The 25,293-nt window shown below is 36.0% G+C and overlaps 1 pseudogene; it reads left to right on the top strand.

Moving 5' to 3' along the window:
* The first annotated feature begins 21 nt into the window (after positions 1–21).
* Positions 22–22,276, top strand: LOC132612135 (probable transcription factor PosF21; annotated as a pseudogene).
* Positions 22,277–25,293: the final 3,017 nt, after the last annotated feature.

Raw genomic sequence — 25,293 nt, 5'->3', positions numbered from 1 at the left:
AGCTTGTGGAAAACTTGAAACATGGATATTAGCCAAGCGCTCGATACTCCTGATGCTTCAGAGATTCTTATGCTTCCTAATGATATAAGTTTCGATAGTGATCGTGGTATTGTTAGTGGACTGGACGGACCATCTCTGTCGGATGAGACTGAGGAGGATTTCGTCTCTATGTATCTTGACTTGGATAAGTTTAACTCTTCATTCCAAGTCCGTGAGTCATCTCTAGGGGCCGCTTTAAACCTTCGAGGACTGACAATGCCTGTGAGATGCTTACGGCGGAGAAGAGCCTTCTGCAGCTGAGATTAAGAAAGCCAAGTCAGCAGCAAAGCTAGCTGAGCTCGCTCTTAAAGATCCGAGACGTGCTAAGAAGTAAGTCTCTAAATGAAACTTTTGTGGCTCCTCATCATTTGCTGCCTTCGATATTATTCTCTATTTAATCAGTATCATAGCTTGACCGACCATTGGATTTGCTTCTATATTAGTTATCCTGCATGAGATAAAATGAGTTTTGGGAACTGAAAATGGAAGAGGAGGGTAGCTAAATCTATGAACATCCTAATATGATAAAGATGTTATGCTGCAATGTTGTTTGTTAAATGAAAACTTTCTGTGTTTGTTGGAATTAATTAGTGTTTGATTGGTGGTGAGTTCATTTAATGATGTTTTCTTTCCATCTGGCTGTTACCAATAACTTTGCTCCCCGAACTTTTCTTATTTTAGTTTCTTGAAGCGTTTGCCCATCACACTTCTAAAGTCTGCCCCAGCCCTCTTATGTCAACTTTCCGCTTTAACGGCTGAAGGAGCATTGAATTGGCGATTTAAACAGAAAAAAAAAAAAAAAACACGCTGTCAGCTGTCCTCATAGTGCCACCTCAAGCCTCTTTCTTCTTCTAGTTCTCCTTTAAGAACTAAAAAGTAGAAAAACAGCTGTTTGGAGCCCTTGATATTAGCTTATCTTGGCCTTCATTGATGGAAGGACGTCTAACTACCACTGTCAGCTAGAAGCTGGGTGCAGGGAGGGAAAGGAGTCCTGTAGCTGCTCAAATATAAAGAGAGAAGATACAAAAAACCTTGATAACAAAAAGGGAGAAGATATAAAAACAAAACCGTAGTTTCAGATGTTTTCTTGGGTTTGGGGGTGGGGGTTGCAGATGAGAAATACTAGTGTTATTCTGTGGAGAGAGGTGAATAAATAGTGGCGCACTAAGTAAGATAGGTGAATATTACCTGTCTTTATAAGGCAACTAGTATATCTACTCGCGCTTCGCGCGGTTGTAAAACAAAATTTAAAGTTCGTTTAAAAAAGAATACCTCTTTCCTTTTTTGACAATTTTATAATTCCAACTTTCCACATGACATGTTTAAGACCACGAGATTAAAAAGCATTTTGGTACATTCTACGTATCTTTAATTTAAAATCACAAGATTAAAAAATTTCTTTATTTTCTTAAACTCCGTGCCAAGTTAAAACCAGACGAACAAACTGAAATGGACGGATATATTTATATTTCATTATGTTGTTCTGTCATGGCCCAATTTTGTAGTACCGAAATACAGTACCTAGTGGGCTAATTCAACCGATGAATTATGTATCCCATATAACGAGTGTGAATATCCAATTGACCTTATGCTCTTCAATTGATCTGTCAGGAACACTCCTCAACATGAAGAAAACGGGGAGAATACCAACACTAAACTTATTCAATAAATTGATAGTGAACTCCATGGTGGTATAATTAATCTGGAAGCACAACCCCATGGTGGATATTTCTAATAATCTACAATTAACGAGCTTAATTCCAATATGATCATCTCTAGAATGATAATAGCAGCGATAATTGACAAGAAAAATGAAAAGTTTCAGAGCGTTTCTCCCTTTTGCTTCACTATCTAGCTTCCATTTCTCCAAAACCTTATTCGTTCGTCTATGTTTTAGGACTTCTTCACCCTGTTCTCACAAATTTCAATTAACCAAGAAAGGTGAAAAGAGGAAATGGAAGACGAAAGGTAAGCAATGTGCCGTGAATATAGACTAAAAAGATAAATAGGATATATAAAAGGAAAGGTAATAACAAATAAAGGCTATAACTAGGTTACATACATCTGAACGGGGCAGTTCTTTTTCTAGTTGTTTACTTCTTGTCTTCGCTAAGGGTGAAGTTACATTCTGAAGCTTGGCAAAAGCTGATTGTTTTGTGTTAGGACAAATATTTCGTACATATTTTCTCTCTTATTCTAACCAAGCCCTTTTGTCAATTTCATCATATAATCTGTATTAAGATTCATATTCTATATGATGAATTACCACAACCTTTTTTATGGAGAAGGGTAGAGGGATGGGCCCATTATTCACCGAGTTTAGAACCATGCGCCAAACGGCCTCGAAGATTTCTTGGTTATAAAAAAGATTACCGCAGCATTTCTGTCTGATGAATGAACTAATCAAATGCAACTTTTATTCACTGGTTTGTGAATTGTGTTATAGGGTATTTTTTGTTTGATCCTTTTTCTTAAAGAACTTAATCAAAAGTAATTGAAAGCCCTCTTTTTCCTTGGGAGAAAACTGGAGGCAGGAGAGGAATTAATGCTAAAATATTGTCCTTAATTAGTTTTAAGAGAATTTCCCAGAACACCTCACTTTCCATGTGACATTATTTTGAATGCATATACAAAATACCACCTGTTTCTGCTGCCATCATCTATTTGTCAGAAGCAACGACACTTGTTTGCATACCGCCCTTAGGCGATCAAAACAATGTGCTCTCTTCTTTCTTGGGCGATGAAAGCAATGTGTTTCATGATGCGCCCTTAGAATACTCACTCAATTTATAAGCCTCTTCCTTAGCAGTAAGCGAGAACTTGTGTTGTAGGGTTCACAACATTTGATCTATATTGAGACTGATCTCATTGATTCTAAGGTAAATCTATTTATTTATGTGGCTGCATCAATTCTTTTCCTTTCTTGTTATTTAGATCATAGTTCGGTGTAAGATCTTTTATTCTCAATTGTGTTGCATGTCTTTCTGCCTCAGTTTCATCCTTTCTCTTTGCCGAATCTAGTAGAATAAACTTGGTATCTTTTGTGTGTGTCTCTCAATTGAATGAGTAAAATCATACTCGGATGAGATAGTTCTGATTTTCCTTTGCATAATCGGATTACTCATCCGTTTTCACCCCCGTTTGCTTTTTTTCATCTTAATTCAAAATTGTTCAACTTGGTTGATGGAAATCTATGTTTTCCATTGTTCATGAATGATGTTAAATTTACTGAAGAAAGGGAAGACTGAGTTAATTCTGTTTAATCAATTCGTTGGAAATGAGTTTATACTAAAGAGGTAGATCTGATTTCGCGCGAGTCAATTGCTGGATTGAGTTGTCAAAAACATTTTGCTGAACTGAGTTGTCAAAAAGAATTGCTGAACTGAGTTCACTCATTGGTGGATAAAATATAGCTTCTTTGGTAATACTTATTTCAAGAATTTCAATGGTTACAAGAGGTAATAATGATGTTGTTCTTAGTTCTATGTTGAAGATGTATTTATATTCATTCCCTCAATTAGAAAAAGGGGGAAAATATAAGATGGCCAACAGTGTTCGGGCAGGAAGAAAAATGGAGGAGAGGTGGAAGAAGATTTCTTAGGTAGGAATCAGGAATGAATAAAAGTAAAAAGGGTTATTTTTTTTGTTTTTTTGTTTTGTTTTGTTTTTTTTTTTTTTTTTTTTTATGTACATAAATTGATGTGGCGTATTTTCATCTGATGTGGATTCTGACATCAGAAAAATTGAGAGACGCAAGATCATAAGGGTTTAGAATATCAATATTGGACAGATTTAGGTGTTTAGATGAAACTTGGTACAACAAAAGGGGCGGGATATCAAAACGGAACAAGTAGAAGTGTCTGTTAGGCTATTCGGCCTAAAATTAACATATACAACTTCAGTATTAAGTCAAACCGTTAATACACCCAACTAGCAAGTTCATGCAACATGACCCTAGATCTCAGACAACTGGTTCAACTGGAAAGTCTGGATAGCCCAAAAAGCCATTCCAAGGAGAAGTGGGACTCATCAACTCTACAAGTACGGGCAACTACTGTTCCGGTGAATGATAGCGATCCATAAGACCATAACTGTTGGGGCAAGATACAGGGATGATTATGTCTAAAGAGTCTGAGACAATAAGCACCGAGAAAGATTTTTTCTGGCAGTCCGATCCCAACCCAATTGGGTAGGTATCCATGAGCCTCGTATGCACATCACGAGTGTCTGACACCATTTCCATCAGCTAGGGGTGTTGGCACAATCTTGCTATTGTGTATAAGTGACATAATATGATATTGGGCAACTATGGTTCATTAGAAAGTTCTATTAGGTTTTCTGAAATCCTTTTTCATATGACGACATCCTATTTTCTTAATATTAGTTCTGTAGGCAGGGTACGCTCTGGTGCTCGGTTTGTAAGTTGCATTGTGGGTTGTTACTCTAAAGCTAATTGTTCTAGGATAGCTTAGAATTATGAACAGTTCTTGTGTGGTATCTGTTTACTGCATGTTGTATATATTGCTATTTATTCTGGGTTTCTTAACTTTCTCTGCCATCTGTCTGGTGCTCTTAAAGCAGACTATTAACTCAAAACATCTGTATTCAACGTCTTAATTCTCTTTAGTTCAACCGGAGAATTTTCTGTTTGCTTGCTGAAGTATCTTCTTATGCTTGAAGCTAGGTATAGAAACCCCTTTTGCCTCGATAACAAGCTTAATGTCTTAAAAATTGCTATGCTACAGGATTATGGCAAACAGGCAGGCAGCTGTGAGATCAAAGGAAAAGAAAATGAGATACATAACAGAGCTCGAGAGGAAAGTGCAAGCTCTGCAAACTGAAGCAACTCCTATGTTTTCTCAATTGACATTGTTGCGGGTATATATCAGAGCTTTCACAGCTATTCTTTTAATTTTTAAAGGAACGGGTGTTTGTTACCATCTAAAACAGAGGGTTTGTAAGGAATAGGGTTGAGCGTGATTAGTCTGGCAAAATGGTTAACTATTCAATCTGACCCATTAGATATGGATTGGATAACCGGCTTTTTAAAAGTAGATCAAATATGGATATTATCTACTACAAAATGGATATCCAAATTATCTATATTATCAAAAGTCATTTGTCTGCTTGTTATTTTTAATGAGTTCTTATTTTCTGGGAGTCTAAGATTGTTTTGTCTTTTAACTTATGTTATTAACTAACTATTCCTGAAGGCATGGATAATATGAATATTCATATTATCCGTCTTTTAACCCATTTTTTGTCCCTGTTTAAGTGTTGGGGGGGGGGGGGGGGTTAGATATTTTATCCTTTTTTGTTTAACCCGTTTTCGACCGCTCATATCCGTCCGATCCACCCGTTGGCCACTCCTAAGTGAGATTGAAGAGATGGAGAGAAGTAAATCTTTGTTTGCTTGGTCTTGTATGTGCAACGTCTGCATATGAATGTACATACATAAATATGTATTCAACTTATTCTGTTTCTCTTATGTCTAATACATGCATATAAAAGCTGGATTTTGAAATATCTGCATTTGTTTTCCATATGGAACAGAGTGATACAAATGGTCTGGCTGCCAAAAACAGTGAACTTAAACTGCAGTTGCAAACAATCGAACAACAGGTGCACTTGCAAATTGGTAAGAAACTAAACATGCCATCATCTTCCCACCCATTAGCTGACTAGTTTTTTTCTTCTCTTGCTCTTGCTTTGGATGTTGAATCGTTCTTCCCCTCTCTCTCCAACTCGTGATTTTTCTGGAAAATGTTTCCGTTCTATCAACGTCCTCTTCAAATCTATAAGTTTAAATAATTCATTCTAATTCAAATAGGGTTACTATTTAGATTGCGTGCAAATTTTTGGGTGGTGATTATCAAGTCTATTTATAGCATGTTTGGTCTCGCTTCTCCAAGGCCAAAACTGGTGCTTTTTTCTTTTGTCAAAGTTGAGGTCTTTGGCCAAGTTTTTAAGAGAACAAAAAGTGATTTTAAGTAGAGGCAGAAGCTGTTTTTGAGCAGCTGAAAAGGTAGTCAAACACTAATTGTTGTTCAAAAGTACTTTTCAAATTAATTAGCCAAATACAAATTGATTCTCATAAAAAGTACTTTTTTGAAAAACACTTGAAAAAAATATTTTTCAAAATAAACTGTGTTAGAAGCTAAGCCCAATACACTATTTATTTATGGAGAAAGTTGAGCGAAATCAAAGTTGAAGTACCTCTTCAGCTTCACAGTGAATGTCAGATTGACTTCTATGGTTAAACTAATGCAGTATTTCCATAGTTTTCTACTTATGCTCATAAGCACATAAATTAAGGCAACTCCAAAATCGGTTGACCTTAGAAAGCCAAACTTATATTAGAACTAGTTGACTCAAGAATTAAGCAATCTTTTGCAATTAAAATATTACATGCATTGCAATAACTCGAAGTAAAGTCTACGAATTGAAATATTTATTTTGATAAGGTAAATTTTATTAAAGGGAAAAGGGTCAAAAATGCCTCTCTACTTTGGGAAAAGAGCTAAAAATATCATCCGTTACAAATTTGGATCAAAATACCCCTCCCGTTATTAAAGTTTTTAAATATACCTCTGTCTTGAAGAAAATTCTTAAAATAACCCCATTTCATTTTTAAACCAGACCCAATTACATAAAAAAACTCATATGCAGCCAACATGTTCTCAAGTCCTACAGGAGCCACTAGGCACAGGAGCGGGTAGCCCAATGAATTTTTTATTTAGTTGGGTCGGATTTAAACGGAGCAGGTTTAAAAATGAAAGCGGATTATTTTGGAGATTTCAGTTAAAATAGGGATACATTTAAAAATTTTATTGACCAGAGGGGTATTTTTTTACTCAAATTTATAATAAAAGATATTTTTAGCCTTTTGATAAAATAAAAGCATATTTTTGACCCTTTATGCTTTATTAAAAGGTACCAAAGATGGTACAGAATTTCAACGAGAACAGCCCCTGCCATGCCAGGGAAAGTACAAACCCCCTATCTCCTCTAGGAAATTCATATATTGCTCCATATTTTCCATAACTTGTCTTTACACCAAAAATACAAATTTATTAAGCAACTATTCTTAATCCTAGATACGTGCTGCCTTTTCCTTTCAAAGCAAATCCTGTTCCTTCCAGCCATATTGTCCAGAACACACACAGCAGAATTGTTCTCCAAACTAGTTTTTGAGCTTTACCCATCCCTTGGTGTTGCCATGAATCCAACAGGCTCTTCACACTAGAAGGTAGCGGTGTCAAATTTGACCCAAAAGGTGATGGCTTGCCGAATTCGTCCAAAAATTTTATGGGTTGACTCAAGATAATTTTATATTTGGCTGATTTTAGCCCAACCCAATATAACCCATTTTAAAGTGATATGCAACTTAGCCCAATTCTAGCCCATTTTTAAGATTTACTTAAAAATTCGCAGAATTGCCCTTCTTTTGGGGTGGTCTTTAAATTTTGCCCCTCATATTTGCGGTCTTTAAATTTTGCCCCTCATATTTGTGGTCTTTAAGTTTTACCCTTAGCTTGGATACCTGAGGTTCTGGGTTCGAACCCCCGCTCATGCATAAAATTAAAAAAAAAATCGCAAGTATGCCGGATCCGGCATGAAGTCCTTAAGGAAAAACTAAAGTTATGCCGGAGGGGGCATAACTATTCCTCAAGGCATAGTTTAGTTATACCTTATGGGGCAAAACTTTTCCTTAAGAAACTATGCCTTATGAGACAGACTTTTAATTAAGGCATAACCAAAAGTATGCCTCATAAGGCAGAACTTTTCCTTAAGGCAAACTTTTAGTTATGCCTTAAGGAAACGTTCCGCCTTATGGGGCATACTTTTAGTTATATTTTATGGGGCACACTTTTAGTTAAGGCATAACTAAAAGTATGCCCCATAAGGCGGAACTTTTCCTTAAGGCATAATTGAAAGTTTGCCTTGAAAAGTAAAAAAAAAAATATATGTCTCAAGGCAAAGTCTACCCCCTCCGGCATAATTTTAGTTTTTCCTTAAGGATTGTATGTCGGATTCGGCATAAAGTCCTTAAGGAAAAACTAAAGTTATGCCGGAGGAGGCATAACTTTTCCTCAAGGCATAGTTTAGTTATGCCTTATGGGGCAAAACTTTTCCTTAAGGAACTATGTCTTATGTGCAGACTTTTAATTAAGGCATAACCAAAAGTATGCCTCATAAGGCAGGACTTTTCCTTAAGGCAAACTTTTAGTTATGCCTTAAGGAAAAGTTCCGCCTTATGGGACATACTTTTAGTTATATTTTATGGGGCACACTTTTAGTTAAGGCATAACTAAAAGTATGTCCCATAAGGCGGAACTTTTCCTTAAGACATAATTAAAAGTTTGCCTTGAAAAGTAAAAAAAAAAAAAAAAAATATGTCTCAAGGCAAAATCTGCCCCTCCGGTATAACTTTAGTTTTTTCTTAAGGATTGTATGCCGGATCCGGCATACACTCCCCCCAGCCCTACCTTGCGAAATTATTTTTTTATTTTATGCCTGAGTGGGGGTTCGAACCCAGAACCTCAGGTATCCAAGCGAAGGACAAAACTTAAAGAACACAAATATGAGGGGCAAAATTTAAAGACCACTCTAAAAGAAGGGCAATCCGTGCAAAAAAATGAATTTGGGTTTATTACTTGAGATTTACTTTATTTTTTTTATGTATACACTTTTCTTGCATCATGTATCTTATAAGTTTGTGGTATGTGTTATAAAACTATATAATTGGAAATAAACAAGAGAAGCAAACTAATAACTTTGTAGAAAGAAGGGAGAGATTATATTTCACTTCTTGTTGATATCTCAAATTGAGAACTTAACCATCTATTTATAGAGATGGTAAATCTCTTGATGAAGTCATCAATGACAACACCAAGAATTAAAATCAAACTTGTGTTGCTTCATTTTCTTCATTTCATACATGCCACCAAATGTACATGTACCTTGCCACCAAATGTACATGTACCTATTCTTATTTAGGACATGTGAAAAACCTAGGCTATATGGACATTCATATATATTTTACAACAGTATGTTTAATATAAAGGGAAATATTTTTCACCAAAAATATGTTTAATATGAAGGGAAATATTTTTCACGAAAAATGTTTTTCTCGAAAATATTTACTATGGAAAATGTTTTCCGCAAAAATGTTTTTCACAAAAAATCCACAAAAATAATTTTTAAGAGAAAATAGACCCTTCAAAAAAATATTTTTTTGCGCGGATTGCCCTTCTTTTGGGGTGGTCTTTAAATTTTGCCCCTCATATTTGTGGTCTTTAAATTATTCCTCACATATTGCTGGTCTTTAATTTTTGCCCTTCACGTTGCAACCCTGAGCGTTAACGTAAAAATCATGAGGTTCTGGGTTCGAACCCCCGCTCAAGCATAAATTAAAAAAAAAATTGCAATGCAAGGTTTGGGTCGCGTGTATGCCGGACTCGGCATACACTTATTAAGGAATTACCAAAGTTATGCCGGACCCGGCATACTTATGGGCAGACTTGGCATAAGTATGCCGTGTCCGACATAACTTTGGTAAATCCTTATGTCACGCCCCGAACCATGGCCTGGACGTAACACGGCACTCGGTGCCTGACTGCATGTGACCGAGCGAACCACATGGCTTGCTGAATCATCATGATACATAACATAAGCGGAATATAACATGAATGCATGATGAACCTTTATAAAACGTAGTAAGTCATAATACTTAATAAAATACTTGTTTAAACATGAATGCGGAAATAACATGAATGAGCCAAAATGGCTATACGACTCCGAATGTCTGACATGACATAATTGACTTGTCTAGTCTATGAAACCTCTAGCATGAGTCTGAACATAAAACGTATTTGCTGGGACAAGGCCCCCAGCATACCCTAGATGCATAACTAATCATAAACAAAAGTTAACTAAACCCCGAATGAGATGGGGCTCACCAATAAGCTGGTACGTGCAGATCCTAATGAGCAGAGGCGTCGTCCTGTAAGTTAGTACCTGCATCGTGAAATGCAGGCCCCCGGGCAATAAAAAGGGGACGTCAGCACATTGAATGTACTGGTATGTAAAACAACTAAAAGAAATAACATGGGACATGGAATAACATGATAAGAACTGAAACTGAAAACCTGGACATGAACATGAGCATGAGTATATATATATATATATATATATCATCAGTAAAACATGATAAGTAGGGAGAGCAATAACTTATAACCGATCCATGGTCTGGTGCTTGCGTCCCGCCAGCAGAACACTCAGTCCTTGCCAGGGAACATGAGATTTGATAAAATATGAAAGGATCAGTCATTATGAGAGATCGTCCGGGACATGGGTGGAGCGATCCTCATCATACGGTGGCTACGTAGTTTCAGGCTATCTGAAGCCCTCCTCGGTAATTAATGCAACTCCCAAAACATGAACATGTAAAGTAGTAGCACTTGCTGCCCCTGGTATATCATGAATCATAACTTGTTTGTACATAGTGTTCATGAATCATAACTTGCTTGTATAGTTTCATAAGATAACTTGTCATAGTCTTGCAAAACATGTTTTTGGTTCATGAGTAATAACAATAGTTCGAAATCATATATATAAATACTTGACTTGAAAACATGCTTGTAACTTGCTGAATGAAATCATAAAGTTTCATATAAAATAATGAGAACACATGAGGAAGAATTCATGATTCATGGATTAAGCTAAGAGTCCTAATAACCATAATGGAAGATTATGAATACAATAACGAATATAGATACAAAATTCATGTACATAAATACGGGCTACCAATATGTTGGGTTTAATGCCCTAGGATTTGAACTTCATAGATTTTAAGAAACGGATCATGGGGAAGAACGTAGAGATTCTCACATGTGGATGAAAGTTCTACATACCTTAACTTCCGGCTTTTGAGTGTATCACAATGTCCTTCAATCCCTTCAACTTTAATCTATAGCAATACAAGTCATAGAGACTCTATATTAGCAACAATATCCATGCTTTGTTCATCTAAGCATTTTATCAAACACTTGGTGGGCATGAAGCTCCATAACCTTCATTAATGGTGTTTTCTTCACCCAATCCCCATTCTATTACTTCTAGCTGATTCTACAATCTCAATTAGATGTAAGTAACATCATTCTTCATCACTCACATGAATACAACAATCCCAAGTCAACAATCCCAAAACTCTAGCATAGTTCATATAATTCTCTTTATCAAACCCATTTATTATTCTCCCAAGAATTCATCAATTCACAACTATAAATGATTACAGAGTAGAAACATTACCTTTTATGAGTAGTGTCACGACCCAACCCCGTAGGCCGTGACTAGTGCCCGAATTGGGCACCCGAACATACTTATCCAACCCGAATCACATACAGATAGCATATACTGACACAATTGTCACACGCTGCCTTAAATTATATCAAACTGTTTCAGACACATTTCAACACAACCATATGCATACGTATATATCAAAAGCCGACAAGGCTATCAAATGGCACAACGGCCCCAAAACATATACAAAATGCATGCCGACAAGGCTGCCATAGCGAATAGGATCATACGAACACATCTGAACAGAAGTAGGCACACACACCCACAAATACGTCTACAGACCTCTAAACAGACCAACCGAAACATATGACGGGACAGGGCCCCGCCGTACCCCTGAACAAATATATACATACACAGCGAACGAATATATACCAAAATATATGCTCTGAAATGAGAAGAGCACTCCAAACGGCAGAAGAGGGTGTCCTAAACTGGTGGATCACCAAACTGTGCGTCTGTACCTGCGGGCATGAAACGCAGCCCCCCGAAGAAAGGGGGGTCAGTACGAAATATGTACTGAGTATGCAAAGCAGAAGATACAGAAACGAATCTGAGACATAAACGAAATAGAAGTACCGGACGTAAGTACAAATCCAACATATCAAAATGTTTAGTCTAAAAATATAAGTCATGCATAGGGTACAGAAGAATATGGTCGCCTGCCCGTCGATGGCGCCAATACACAGCATAACACCAGAAAGTTTCAAATCTCCGTATCCCCGTCACATATCATAACACCGCATAACGCCATACACAGCATAACACCATACATAGCATATCACCAAATATAAGTGGAACCCGACCCTCTTAGCGAGTAGCTCGGTGAACCATAAACACAACATAACTCCGGAGTATATCAAAGTGCGCACGACAACAGAACCGGCCCGGGACTCGGCGAAAGAGATAACAGAATGCACGAGTAGAGTCGTGAGTAGTCATATGCATAAAATCATTGTCATGAACTCAAACATAAGTAAAATGATCATACTTGAAAATCAAAATAATAGTCATAACAAATTCTTTCAAAAATTCTCCGAATTACATAAAGGAAGGTTGCGGGACCCACGGACGGGTATCGACCAGAGTCGGGCCCGCCTATGGAAAACGTACTCATTATATATCATGCCAACTTCTATAAAAATATTGGAACAATCCGAGCCTTTATGCGAAAGGTATGACATTCAAAAATTACGAAATTCTTTAAAGTGAAACCTTTCTATGCAAAGTTCGGAATGCGATTATTTCAAAGGCATAATGGGTCATATTTCATCAAATCATACATATGAGTGCCAAGGAATATATAAGGATCATAACATGCTCGGATTTCGAATCTTAGAATTTTCCTCAAGGCTTATAATCTAGCCTATTGAAAACTAAGGCATGCCAAAAGAAAGAAGGATTGGGCTTTACATACCTCGTACGCACTCCAAGCTAGCCAATCTAAAGCTAATCCCAATCTACGCCTCGGGCTCCCCAAGGTCTACAAGTACGCCAACGAATATCATACATTAGCCATGGGCACTTAAGCAATTTATTCCAAACTAACTCTAAATTCTACAGAAAATTCGGCAGCACTTTCCCTGTAAATAGGCCAACCCGAGAATTAACTCGTCCAAAATCAACAACAACAACCAACCTAGCAACATCGATAATCAATTCGAAAGGCAATATTACATTAATAACTTTCTTTCGCAACATTCAACAACATTCATAATATTCGTTTCAACGGCTTACATTCAAGCCACCACATAGCTCATACATTCAATTATCAACCCGAATTCTTACCAACAACATTCAAGAACTTTCTAAACAGTTTACATAATTTTTCCAACGATCCAATAATTTTCTCCAAATTGGGCCGAAAACAGTCCCAAAACCGTGAGCAGCCCCATTAGCACATTCCGCATTTTCAAGTCATGATTTGTATCACAATCCACAATGTAACGATATCATTCTCATAAAATATACCAATCACATCAACGCACAATAACCCTCAAATCAGCCCACACAATTTCAACATATTTCTTGAGTCATTAAACGTTTATTTCCAACTAGAATTTATAACGACGACAACTAAAACATTAAGCGATATTAATTCATCCTTTACCAAACATTTGAGGGCTATACACGGCCACATTATACATATACATATATTGATGGTTCTCATAAATAAAGATTGAATTAAGTGCACAAAATTCTCCAAATCAGTCCGCAACACTTGCCATATCAATTTGGGACATTAGACTCTCATTTCCAACATAAAAGTCGTCACAACAACCATTCAAATGCTAAGCGACATTTGTGTGTCCTTTGGCATATAGCATGACTCATGTTCATCTATCACTACTCATATATATATATATATATATATATATATATATATATATATATGATTCTTAGCCATCCTACACACTACAACAATTTAACATACTACATGAAATTAATTTATCAACTCAATCACACAACACCCATTACACAGCTAGAACACCAAACACACGGCCCAACTTCAACACACCATATTTCATGATTTTCATCCATATTAACATACTACAATATGCACAAAACATTCACAATACATAAACAAGACCAAAACTTACCTTTCTTCTTCACCCCACCAATAGGCTAGGGTTTGCAAATGGGCACAATGAATAATTGGATGACCCAAACAACACCTCCACGCTACTTAGGGACCTCAAAATAGTTGATTTGTGCCAAAGAAATAATTTTTGGAAGGCCAGAAATGATCTTGATTTTTCTTGCTCTTTGGCCGTGAGGTTGGAGGTTTTTCTCCTTCAACTTTTAGATATTTTCTAAGTGTGGGAAGTGAGAAAGAGGAATACATGGTCATCTTTTAATTCTATATGTATTGTACAAGTCTCCATGGCCCACACAATGTGTTGGACCATTTAAAATTGGCCACACAACGTGTGGGACCATTTAGTGGACCACACGACTACAAGGCCCCTTGTGGGCAAGATTTTTAATTCCAATTTTTATGAATTGTGGTCCCAATTTTTCCTAAGTGTTCAATGCCAACAAGTTCATATATAACTTATGTCTCAAAATAAAATCACAAGTCAAAAGACCCGACTTCAAATCCCGGAATAGTCTTGGCCCTAACTTATCATAGTTAATCCGGGTTGCCCCAAAGTATAAAAATACGGGATATAACAAGTAGTCACCACGAAATAAACATCCCCAAGTTCAATATTTAGCTTAGAATGACGACAACAACTTGTACTACACTTTATCCTTCACGAGCCTTGGGATTCGGGGTCTTCAACTTGATTGATTCTCTACTTTCTCCCTCTAACTCTCGTCTCTCTCCCTCTATCTCTCTAAAATCTGAAAATATGAGAAAATGGGGCTGCTAGGGTTGAGCATTTCCCTTAAATACCAAGGGGAAATGGGTTTGACCTGACTTGAAATCGGGTTGGGACCTTTCTGTATTAAAACGTCCATATCTCCCTATTTCGATGTCACATGTAGGCCCACGACCTATGGTTGGAAAGGCATTTAAGTTATCTACAACTTTCATTCTTTGAGTTTTCCCAAATTCCCAATTTATGATAGGGTTATGGCCTCTCGAAGTCAGGTGACCCGAAAAGTACTTATGGACCAAAAGACGCCCCATGTTACGACCCCGTATCACGTAGGACGGACCGTAACTTGGGACCGTACCTTAGTGAAAATTTCCAGTGAGGTTTTGGAAATTTTTGGGACGTTACGGCTCACTGTTACGGTCCCGTAACACGTGTTACGGCCCGTAACGTCCACCGTAACACAGGCAGAATTTCCAGCGAAGACAGACTTTAGTAAAATGGGCATAACGCTTTGCACAGATGTCCGTTTGACCCCCATAATATATCGTTGGAAATCTATTTCAAAGGGATACAACTTTCATCAAGGAAGTTTCCTCCAATTACCAACGGATATTCACGAAAATATACTGGAAGGCAGACGTATCGAAAACTTAGCCGATTCTATAGGATTTCAAGTGCCTTACTATTAGCCATATTGAGACGATCATATCTCCTTGCTGCGATCTCTGATTGGCTTGGTCCTTATATCGTTAGAAAGGTATTTCTACATACTACAACTTTCATTGAGGGTACTTTCCCAAATTCCAAACCGATCAAGGAGTTATCGCTGCCCGAAGTAGGCCTATCAACCATTTTCGTAAAACGTTCAAACCTTCAGTGTTTCCACTAGAACTCTAATGATATGAGCTTAAACTCAGTTCCAAGATGCGGGGTGTTACACCTTAACAAGTTTATGCCGGATCCGACATATTTATGGGCAAATGTTTAATGGACAAACTTTTAGTTAAGCCTTAACTAAAAGTCTTTTCCTAGTTATGCCTTATAGGGCAGACTTTAGTTAAGGCACAACTAAAAGTATGCCCCATAAGGCATAACTAAAAGTATGCCTCATAAGGCGAAACTTTTCCTTAAGGCATAACTAAAAATTTGCCTTGTAAAACAAAGTCTATGTCTTAAGGAAAAATTATGCCTTATGGGGCATACTTTTAGTTATGACTTAACTAAAAGTCTGCCCCATAAGGCATAACTAGGAAAAGACTTTTAGTTAAGGCTTAACTAAAAGTTTTTCCATAAGTATGCCGGACCCGGCATAAACTTGTGAAGGAATTACCAAAGTTATGCCGGACGCGGCATACTTATGCCAAGTCTGCCCATAAGGCATAAGTATGCCGGGTTCGGCATAACTTTGGTAATTTCTTAACAAGTGTATACCGGTGGGGGCATAGCGAAATTTAAACTCTGTCTTGCGATTTTTTTTAAATTGTTTTTGACTGAGTAAGGGTTCGAACCTGGAACCCATGAGTTTTAGCCGAAGGGCAAAATTTAAAGATTTTAAATATGAGGGGCAAAATTTAAAGACCATCCCAAAAGAAGGGCAATTCTGCAAAAAAACTGGGTCAAGTTAGGCGGGTCATGACCCAGCTCATTTTTAGCCCATTTCAGGCCGATCCATTTCAACCCAAGTAACTTTTAGGTCAATGTCAGCCCAATCCATTTATTACCTCAGTCCATTTTAATTGGGTCAATTTTAGCCCAATTCGCCCATTTGACACCCTACTAGAAGGCATTGCCCACTTTACACCATGGAAATTCAGAACAAACTCCCAGCACCGTCTTGCCACTTTGCAATAAATTAATAGATGATTGACTGTTTCTGCCTCTTCTTCACACATGTAGCGCCTATTACAAAGAGTGATTCCTTTCTTCTGCAAGTTCTTCTGAGTTAAACAAGCTTCCTTTGTTGCAATCCAACCAAAAAAAAAAAAAAGCTACTTTAACAGTGATTTCCATATCGCTTTCCATGGCCAATCTGGTTGATCACCCCCTTGTTGATTTTGTAGTAGCTAACAACTATTAACAGTGAAGATACCATCATTGTTTACTGTCCAGATTAAAGAGTCTCTCTTGTTATCTTCCAAACTAACAGTGTCCACCAATTGCATCAACTACGCAAAATCATCAACTTCCCAATCATTGAGACCCCTCCTTAAAATCAACTGCCAACCAGTGCCTGAGTAGAATTCTGATACACTTCCACTCTTGTTTGTGCATACTTCCACTCTTGTTTGTGCAGCAATTATACAGAGAAGGAAATTTTGATTGAAAACTTTCACTTCCCAACCATATATCTGACCAAAATTTAATATGATTACCATTCCTCAATTTTAATTTCACGAATTGACTGTATTCACTCCATAACTTGCTTATTGTGCTCCACACTCCCCCCTTTGAAGAAGACTGAACCACGCGAGGAGCCCATATGTCCTTCTTACCATACTTGGCATCAATCAATTGTTTCCACAATCTTTTATTGTTATCATTTTATCTCCAGAGCCATTTAAACAGTAGGCTTTTGTTATGCAACTTAAGATTCCTCACTCCTAGTCCCCCTCCTTTCTTTCCTTTGATTACCTCCTGCCATCTGACCAAATGGAATTTTTTGTTATCCGCATTGCCTTCCCACAGGTATTTATGTCTCATAGTATTCAACTTTTTCTCTATTGTTGTTGGCATTTTAAAGAGTGATATCACATAATTTGGAATACCATCCAACACACTATTGATCAATGTAAGTCTACCCCCAAAAGATAAATATTGTCTCTTCCATGCTACCAATTTACTACTACACCTATCCAGGACCCCCTGCCACAAGCTTGATTCATTCTTATTTGCTCCAAGTGATAGTCCTAAATAAGTGGTTGCAATGATTAGAAGCACTTCTTTTTACACTATTTCGGAAAGCAAAAAGGAGGGATGTCTTTTTTTTTTTCCTCCTTTTTTTCTTTTTTTCTTTTTATTCTTTCTTATTTCATTGGTTCATAAAAGTAAACACCAAATAAATCAAAGATACCGAGAACACCAAATTAATCAAAGATACCAAGAACAAAGATGTCGTTGTGGTCGGATTCTATTATGGATTTCTGACCACATTCTCCATAGGGTCCTCTTATCTGGTAATGTTGCACAATGCCCAATACAATGTTCAGTGTTAAAGTGAATTCTTTTGGTTATAATGTTTTGGTTCTGGAGGTTTGGTTTGTTCAAAACTTCAACTGTTTGAACTTTAAAAGCCTTTGTTTGTGTAACCTAGCGATTCCATTCTAGGATTGATTATTCAGAAAATTCATATTATATTGTCTTGATAGGCACCAGTATGTTAGGTGCTATTTTGCTTAAGTGGTATTAGTTTCCTAAAAAGTTTGAATAGGCATGTATTTCTACAAACATAATATCCTCGAGAAGTGATTTTAAGTTGGACTAACCCTTTCCTATTCTAAGAAAACATTCCCAAAATCACCTCAGGAAGAAGAGTTTATCACATTCAAAGGTAATCTGGGGTTTGCGATAGATTAAAATTCCAACATTAAGAAAGAGAAGATTCAACAAAGTAATGATTTTGTTGAGTGATACTAACACAATAATCGGTATAGAAAACTGAAAACGTTATTAATATTCCGACAAGTTAACTCAGGAAAACCAACGTGAATCCAGTGTTATCAAAACACAAAAGCGCAAAATGCTCTAAGGTCCTTTGGGCTTTAAGCGCAAAGCGCAAACAAAACGTAAGCTTCATTGAAAAGGTGCAAATGGAGAAAAAGATACAAAATGTGTAGTCCAAGATTAATAATAATAAGCATAAATAACATATATATGGACAAAGAAATTGAAAAAAAATTACAATAAAGTGAAAATCAATTGATTAGTGTCGCATCTTCAAGATTACGCTCATTGGCAATAAAAATATGCCATAGAGCCTTGATGACAACATTGAAGCACCCATAAAGCGAGGCGAAGTGTTGAACATGTTTGCGCCTTGCTTCAGGGCTTAAGCGCGTCTTTAACAACACTGCATGAATCCTTATTCAACCCAACAATCCCACTGTGTAAGGCCGTCTTATCTTTCCATTAACGTACTGTTGTCAAAATTAAAGAGACAATGCCATTCCAAAATACGTAGCAATCCTGACTCAACCAGGACCTTGGTTTGTTGCTAATAATAAAAGAAAGTATGTTAAAATGGCCTGAAGAACTTTTGTTTCAGAGGATAGTTGAGTGGTTAAGGCATAGGAGTAACAATGTGAACGTTCCAAGTTTGACTTTCAGCTAACAACACTAAGTGTGAGCCCTTGCTCCAGCCTTATCGGGTAGAATTACCCAATACCTATGCTTTTGGGGAAAGCTGATTGCTAAATTAGTTCAAGTGCGTGTGCATCTTGACTCAGACACCACCGTCATTAAAAATACTAAAAGTTCTTTCAAAATGCTAGTTAGTTCAACTTGGAGCTTAATTTCTTGTTCTCAATCTGAACTACTTGTGTATCTGATAAAATACTTCATAGTGTCTGCAAAATTTCATTTTATGTGAACTCTTGAGTAACTTATTCATCACTCGATTTAGCGGGAAAGGGAAGTCTTATTATATGAGAATTGGGTTGTGAATATATGGAAGTTTTTCCTTTTTCTTTCTCTATTCGAACAAGGATACGTCAGCCTTTCAGCCTTTCTCTGCTGCCTTTCCTTCTGCCTAGCAACATGGCAATGGCTTCGACAAATCTATTGCAATATAACTCCATTCCATTGTCATGGATACTTAAGTTTTTTCTTATATCTACACAAGTTAACTACCTACTAGCCCGAGAAATGTGAAGAATAGGTGTCATCACCTTCTTTTTGTCCATTTAACCATTAGGAGAGTAAGTATTCCCGCACTACGTACATCCTGGAAGTTAATGTAAATCGTTCTCTATTTTTGAGTGGATGCGACTAGAGTCGAATGACTTCATTCAGTTTGAAATATTCATAGCTAGTTGGGTTGATTCTTGCCTCTCATCTGCTTCTAAATTTAAATGAATAATTTTGGGTGTCTTTTTGCAGTGCAAAAACATAAGAAATTTAACCTCATTTCTCGGTCAAATCATTATGTTGTCTTGGCAACTTATAGCATATGTGATCTGAATTATTTTCCATTGGATTAAGCACATTAATTAAGAGAAAGTTTTAAAGATCAGTGTTAAGGAAAGTAAGCCTGAAGATAAAGCTGTTCGTGTGATTTTGCAATCTCTTCTCAGTCAATTAAAGTCCAGCAGTTTGACTGAGCTTTAACAATGTCGACTGTCACTGAATAAATGCCAAATTAGTCTAAGTAGTGCACGAAAAAAAAATGGGCTGAACTTCTAAACCGCCCTCCTGCGCCAAGGGAGAAAAAATATGACTATTTCTATTGTGCATTGATTGCTCAACATGTTTCTTTAGCTATTTTTTATTCTCAAACTGCATCTTAGTCTTGTAAATATTCACACATAGGGGAACCCTGAAGGAATAGAGGTGGATGTGTTGAGCACCTCGTTAATACAAATAATTAGGAGCTTCCACTTGACTATATTAGTGATTAGGGGGTCATTTGGTTATTGGTTAGAGTTACGGGTGTACAAAGCAAACCGACAAACTGCACCAACCCGATAATCCGAACCAAACCGAGAAAAAAACCCGACTAGTGGTTTGGTTTGACTTGGTTTGGTTTTAAAAACAAAAACCCGAACACTATTGGTTTGGTTTGGTTTGGTTTTAACTAAAAAAAGTCAAACCGAATCAAACCAACCCGACATTACATTTATAAAATTTCAAACACATTTTATACATAGAAATATTTATTTGTAATGTAATTTATAAATGTTTCTTTAACTTTTTCATAAATTTTTGTCTTTTAACATATTATTTCAAGCTTGGAATTAGACTTTTGAATGGTTTAATAAGTTTTATAGCCCAATGATATTAGTAACTCAAATAAAACTCAACAAAAATCAAATCAATACTAATGCTAACAAAAGATATTCATATCTAACACTGGAATGACAATAATTTTGATATCTATTCTTTAGTTTTATATTAGTTTAGAAAGTGAAAATGCATAACTTAATTTTATTTTTTCTTTAATATTTAGTCATGTAATTAATACTTAGTAGCCGTACTTATTTTAGCATGACTTAGTACTTTTAGATTATGATCATTTTTTACATGCCTTATAAATTAGTTGTATTTATTGTAGCATGACTTAGTACTTTTAGATTATGATCATTTTATTTTATGCAATTTCATTAATTTTTTTCGTTGAATATTTTAGTACAATGTCATCTCTCATCACGTTTTGTGTTATTTTCTTAATAAATATCTTAATTAGATCGTTGTATCTTACTAGGACTAAAGAAATATTTGAAGTATAAGTTATATGTTTTGTATGAAGACTTTACCGGAAAAAACCCAAGCAACCCGAAAAAACCGAGAAAATCCAAGGTTGAAAAACCCGACTGTTGTTGGTTTGGTTTATAGATTTAAAAACCCGATGCAATTGGTTTGGTTTGGTCTTTAAAAAACCCGAACCAACCCGGTCCATGTACACCCCTAGTTAAAGTTATGGAGGTATTACTAATGCAAGGATTAATTATGCAGGTTTTTTTTTTCTCTAACTAACATTGAATTTACCAAGTGAGAAATGTACAGCTCAGAAAAATAAAATACATAAAATAATACATAAATTTGCTCATAACTTACACATGTATTAGGTATGCGGGATTCTAAATTGCTAATCAAACACAATATTGGGGGTCTTCCATTTTATAATTAGCAAAAGAATGCTCCAAACATGATACCAAATATGCAGGATTTAATACATGAATAAATCACCTCCTAACCGTATGGTGTTCCCTGCTCTCTGACTTTGCAGTAGTGCTTTTTTTGGGTTCTCAAATGCATGACATAAATTTGATATTGTCCTAATGTTCTTTTTCTTTTCCGGTCTATGTAGCATTGTATGATGCGCTAGCGGAGGACATGCAACATCTCAGAGTGCTAACAGGCCAAGACATAGCAAATGCTGGATCAATGATGAACTTTCCAGCATCCATAGGAAGCAATCAGCAAGTTTACTCTAACAACCATGCAATGCATGCGTTATCGACTGTACAACACCTTCAACAGCTCCAGATACATTCTCACCAGCAGCAAGTTTAGGTTCATCTGCTAAAGATGACCATTCTTCTGAGATCAGAAGGGATTGAAATCTGCAGGCAATGAAGAGTTAAGTGTACGCTCGTGTCCTGATGATGTCATATAGCTCATCGTTGATTGTCTTTCATCAGCTGCTCCTGCATTTTAGTGCTTCCTAGCGTCTTAGTGATGTTGCAGTTGAAATCTTCTAGCCGCACTTGTTTTGCATATTGTCGTATTCAACAAGGACTGCTTCATATGACTAGTGTCTTTAGTATTAGTTCGTTTTGTATCTAAAACACTAAGCAACTGCCGTTTCTTTCAGTGTTTATCATCTGTTCGTCTTACACCTGGTTGTCAAAGCTCAACAATGGACCCAATGTTTCCTTGGTACTATTGCAAAAGCTTTCCCCGGAACCATGAGGCTCAACTCGTAGGAGTCGTTTGGTTCGCGGACAAAGTTATTTCGGGATATAGTCCCGCGATTATAATGCTTGGACTAATTTATCCCACCTCTCAAGTGGCATAAAATGACATCAAGTTTGAGGTATAAATTTATCTTGAGAATTGTTATACCTTCAACCAAACAAAATATAAATTTAATCTCAAACTCAATCTTGGATGTCTACCTTATCCCATGAACCAAATGAATCCAAAATATTATTTGTGCAACACCTTATTCCTGTTGTCTATTTTTTTTTTTTTCCTTTTCTGCTTTCGAGCACTTTTTCTTTTCTGAATTCAATTGCCAAATTACGATATTATATATTTCTTGGACAGCAGATGTCATTCAGTTTTAACAGAGACTCTATAAGGTACCAACATAAATAAATAATTTACAAGTCTATAATAATCAGTTAAATAATTTTCCTTTATAGATAAAAACTTGATAACAGTCGATTATATATGCTGATGGAGTTTCTGATAATGAAAAATAGATATAAAAGTATTGCAATGAATTGAACAGTGTTAATATCGTTAAACTAATTTCTCTACCTGTATACTTTTAATTTTCATTTAATAGCTCAAAATGTTTTTAATATACATATGTGATTAGTAATAAATGAGTTTACATACAAAGTTTGTAATTGGATTTGGATTACCTAGCCACATACTAACCTTTAGATACTTTTGTACCCTTTCCCAAGCTTAAAGTTTAATCATTCTTAATAAACTGAGAATTAGGATTTTTGGCCAAATATGAATATGCCACTGACTTTCCTAGAATATTGACGACTATTATACCATCTGAAAACTAATTCAAACTATATTTCACGTTGGATAAATTTTAAAATAAACTAATATTTAGGATTTACCACTTTCTGTTTCCGGAAAGCTTTTACCTTCTCAACAACTAAAGAAATTTTTTATTTCCTTGTAGAAACATATCCTCCGTTCTAATTTATGTGACACAATTCGGACTTCGAGAGTCAAATCTTTTTATTTTAGCAGTGAATTTGGACATGAAATCTATAAGGTTTTTGACATAAATTTTACGTATTTAGAAACTACATAAAAAGTACTACAGGTTACAATAATTGACGATTCAAAATATTTTTTTTTTAAAAAAAAACATGTGAAAAAAGTACGATCAAAGAAAAGGTAGTTTGAAGCTCGAAATCCAAAGGTGCCACATAAAGTGGGACGGAAGGAATAGTATGTATGACTTTGAAGTCAAAAATAAATCTAGACCACCAAAGAATGTGGTGCAGTGGATGACGCAGCTCTTTCCTTAATCAGATGTCTCTGTTTCGAGCCTTGAGTATGAAAACAATCCTTGGTTGGGAGCGCTTCTCCCCGATTGGACCCTAAGCAACACTAATCCGAATTAGTAGAGCTCCAATGCGGGTACCATATACGAAATGAAAAACTCAAAACAAAAAAAAAAACAATTTATTTGAATTTAAGAACAATACAATATTTTTAATCCAACGAAGACTTCTAACTTTTGTTGTTGTTAATAACTCCTTTAGTTGTGTGATTACATACGCCACTTCGACATGATTTCTCACATGGACAGTCGTTTGTATTACATTTCAAACGGGATATATCAACATTAAAAATGATAAAATTTTGATCATGATCACGCGAGTAATCAAAGTGACAAAAGAGAACATAGATCAAGAATACCATTTATAAAAAGATATTAGGCGTAATGAGTTATAACATTTCATAGTTTTGATAATCGACATATACACCAAGGATCAGGTCCCCTGGGCACTGTACAAACGTGACAGCTATAAATCTGTGGCATTGTTTCCACAGGCAGAGCCACAACGGAACAGTAGATGCATGTCGGCTAAAATACAAGGATCATTGTAATGTTTCTATCTATATCACATGCCACTTACATGACCTTTACGTGCTCTCATTGGTTCCCTATATAAACAACATGTTGGCATTTGTTTAACCTAGCAGTTCAAATCATATTATTCTCATTGTTGAAAAGAGCAGCCGCCACGGTTTTCTCGGAGCTTTTAAGATCTAGACTAAATAATTTCAAGGACCAGATCCCAAGACTGAAAATGTCTTAAGTTCTAGGTTGTTTAGTCTTTGTCTTCTTGGTCTTGATATTGTGAACCTACACTTCTTTTAAGAAGGGTTCTGTAGGTATTTGGTTTTTAAAGCTTTTTGTGTAAACGCCTGACTATAGCTAGTTATGGTGAGTTAAGGTTCAACTAGAGTTAGTTAAATCAGTTGGTTCTTAGGTAGAGTTAGTTAAGGGCTTTTTTTTGCAATAGAGTTATTGTAAGGGGCAGTGTTGTCAAAAGCGAAAAGCGCTGTTGGAGCTTTAAGCGCAAATTGCACTTAAAGCACGGGCTTCACTGGAAAAAAAAAAGCGCACTATGAAGATTTATATATATATATATATATATATATATATATATATATATATATATATATATATATATATAGAGAGAGAGAGAGAGAGAGAGAGAGAGAGAGAGAGAGGGAGATAACATAATAGACATATATGATAAATATATATATTGCTTATAATTAAGTCTAAGTTCATCAAATCATCAACTTAAGTCTTAATATGGAAAGATAAACCCAATCTTGATTCTACTTCTAATCAATATATATATATATATATATATATATATATATATATATATATATATATATATATAATATTTAGAGAATATAATAGACATATATGATAAATATATATTGCTTATAATTAAGTCTAAGTTCATCAACTTAATCTTAATATGGAAGGATAAACTCAATCTTGATTCTACTTCTAATCACTAAAATAATATTCCTCCATATAATCTTCCTCAATTGCTCATAATTAAGTCTAAGTTCATCAAATCATCAACTTAAGTCTTAATATGGAAAGATAAACCCAATATTGATT

The sequence above is a fragment of the Lycium barbarum genome, chromosome 9 (genome assembly GCF_019175385.1).
Source record: "Lycium barbarum isolate Lr01 chromosome 9, ASM1917538v2, whole genome shotgun sequence".
Taxonomy (NCBI): Eukaryota; Viridiplantae; Streptophyta; class Magnoliopsida; order Solanales; family Solanaceae; genus Lycium; species Lycium barbarum.
The sequence above is the reverse complement of the archived record's forward strand: the minus strand, read 5'-3'. Positions and strand labels throughout refer to the sequence as shown.